At 35.6% G+C, this 3,071-nt stretch overlaps 1 protein-coding gene across 1 annotated transcript in view; it reads left to right on the forward strand.

Annotated features, from left to right (window-relative positions):
- Positions 1-3,071, forward strand: part of LOC105315410 (fragile X mental retardation syndrome-related protein 1-like) — an 11,351-nt gene that overhangs the window by 6,891 nt on the left and 1,389 nt on the right. The window lies entirely within an intron of this gene.

The following is a 3,071-nucleotide window of genomic DNA, read 5'->3' on the forward strand; positions in this document are numbered from 1 at the left end:
TACGCTGAGAACAATTGACCTCATTCCAAGTGAGTCTATTAGCTGTAGAATTAACTTGTAATACTTGAATTGATGAAGGCCAACCACTAGGAACTACAAGAAGAATTAATTTTTTTTATTTAAGCAAGATCAGCATACTTATTGCTTCAGTTTGTATACCAGTAATAATTATGTGTGAATTTGATATTCCTAGTACATTACCAGCTCTCACTGTGATGGTATAATCCATACCACTGTACAGACCTGTTAATGTATAACTGTATGTTGTAGTGGACTGATGAGGACCAACAGAGACTGTCTCATTCACTGATGATAACTGGGGACAAGATGGAGTATAGGAGATGGTGTAGTATGTTACATAGTTGTCACTACTGGGAATAGTCCAGTTCACTGTAATACTAGTGGTTGAGACACTAGATACTGAGAGACTAGTTACTGGACTAGGAACTACAACAGATATCAATTACACTCTCTCAATCATAATAACTCACCATTAAATCTTAACACTGTTACTGTACTATTAACTGAAGGAAGATTTATATATGAGTACACACTGATGGTATAGGTACTCATTGGTGAGAGATCTGTTAGTACAATTTCACCTTCACTGGTAGATACTACATTCCTGGTTACACCTCCAGTAGTATACTCAATCACATATCCACTAGTCTCTGATGAAGTGGTCCAGTTCACTTTGATACTAGTAGCATTTATTATAAACCTTCTCACATTATTTGGAGGACCACTAGGAGCTACAAAAGAGACCAAAGTATCTACTATTAATTAGAGTATAATCATACCATGTAATATCACAGATTGACTGTAGTTGATTCCTCCAATCATTGCTTTACAGGTAACATTAACTGACACTCCCAGTGGATCAGGATATACCAGTAGTGTGTTGTTGTATGTCAGGACATCAATTGATGAATAGTTTGAGTTACTCTTCATCACTCCATTCACTAACCAGTAAACATCAGTTGAAGGATTTATATCAATAGTTGTGAGACAATCAATACGATATTGAGTGTCATTGAGTTGTGTAATGGATGAGACTAGTGTCCAATTGATTGAATTAATAACTAGAAATACATAAAAAATGTTGCAAGTACATTAAAAGGTGCAGTAGCAATACCTGGTAAGGTCTGTACACTGATTGCACTACTAGTAGGTCCCAGTAATTGTTGATAGGCTCTGACTGTGATGCTATAAGTTGTTTCTATATTCAGTCCATTCAGTGTGATTGTATTATTACTACTTCCCTCCACCTGTACTGTCTGCACAGTGTCTGTGTCACTAGTGACATTGACTACATATCCATCAGCATCAGATGAATCAAGTGCAGTCCAACTGACAGTGATAGTGGTAGCTGTCTTGCTGACCTCAGTAAGAGAAGAGGGAGCAGTTGCTGGTACTAATATTATTGGTATCAAAATTATTAGCATTTATTGACATTACCTTTTATAGTTATATTACGAATTCTAATTTCCCTACTATCAGGATGATCTGCTACCCTGCACAGATACATTTGATCTCCAGTGGTTGATTGACTGATTGATCCACTACTGACAGTCATTCCATCCCATGTGATAGTAACAGTATATCTTACTGTATATGCAACAGGACCACTTAAATCAGTACCAGGACAACAATTATTATTATTATTATCATGACAATTAGTGTAACTAGCCAGTGCAGTGCTACCAATGCTCATACTAATATCATAGATTTCGTATCCAATTTTAATACAATTCAGTTTGTATTCCTGAGGATATACTGTCATATCAGAAGGAAGATCAGCAACAGTAAATGATTCTATCTCTGAATATCCTACAAATGAAAATCATTACATCAGTAAGTGATTATAGTCTCCTCTTACTGAATATAGTAGCAGTGATGATGTTAGTACCAGGAGTTGAACAACTAGTGGGTAGACAACACATATACTGACCATCACCATCTGCCTTAAGATAGCCATTAGCTGGATTTACGAAAACACTGAGATTAGCAGCTGACCCAGTAGTACATTGAACATTTGCATTGTTGGTACCATCACAAGGAACTACTCCATTAGGACCAATCCATTGTCCACCATTAAGAGTAGCATTTGGTAATACACACTCTAGTACAGGAGTTGGTCTGATGCTAGCGTCAGTAAAATATGATCCATTATTAGTATAACAGTTTCCATTATGCCTCAGGTAGATACCTATAAAACCTATACAGTTGTTATTATACACATCCAGTGTCTTACCTGAGGAAGGTGGACATTGACTAATAACTTCACTGACACTCAACAAGAAGACAACCACTTGTAGTGAAAGCATTGTTGACCAATGACCAATGACCAAAGAAATGTCTGTGAGTGTGTTTATAAAACTGAAACAGTTATGATAGCTCAGTAGATAGTATTGTAAATAGATTTACAGTATACACAGCCAAGGATTTTAATTTGAATCATGACTCATGATCAGCCTGATACATTCCTGACTTCCTGTATCATGGATTTTAGGCAGCCTGCAAAGCAATGAGTCTATAGTAGGGCCACACTGACTTTGCACTGTTATTATAAAAGCAGTCTTGGTGGTCACATTTTAAGCAGCTGCTAATTGTTTGTTAAGTGTTTATTTATATTGTGTTTACCAACTATGAATATCATTATCTCAAATATAGCCATTACAGGCATTACAATTATTAATAAAACTAAAGTTATAGTAAATTAAAAGTCTAAAACTAGTCAAATGTCTTCCTCATTGTTGTGAGCAGTCACTGATTTATTAGGAGAGTACCAGCAGCATCTCCAAGTAACTTATGGTGGGATCATCATCAATTTATCACCGAATTCACCACAGACAAGAATAAAAAGACTAATGTTCTTCAAATTGTGTCTGTAAATCAAGTTGCTGTATATTAACTGTTCAATCCTTCATTCTCACATTATTCAAGCTGTGATCTTCAGCTTTTATTTGTCACATGCTAAAACCATGTTTATTATTATTATTATATTCAATTCTGAAGCATAGAAGTAATAAGTAGAGTTATTTAAAAGGTACTATAGACAAATCCAGCCT

The sequence above is a fragment of the Amphimedon queenslandica genome, unplaced genomic scaffold (assembly GCF_000090795.2).
Source record: "Amphimedon queenslandica unplaced genomic scaffold, v1.1 AMPQUscaffold_13514, whole genome shotgun sequence".
Taxonomy (NCBI): Eukaryota; Metazoa; Porifera; class Demospongiae; order Haplosclerida; family Niphatidae; genus Amphimedon; species Amphimedon queenslandica.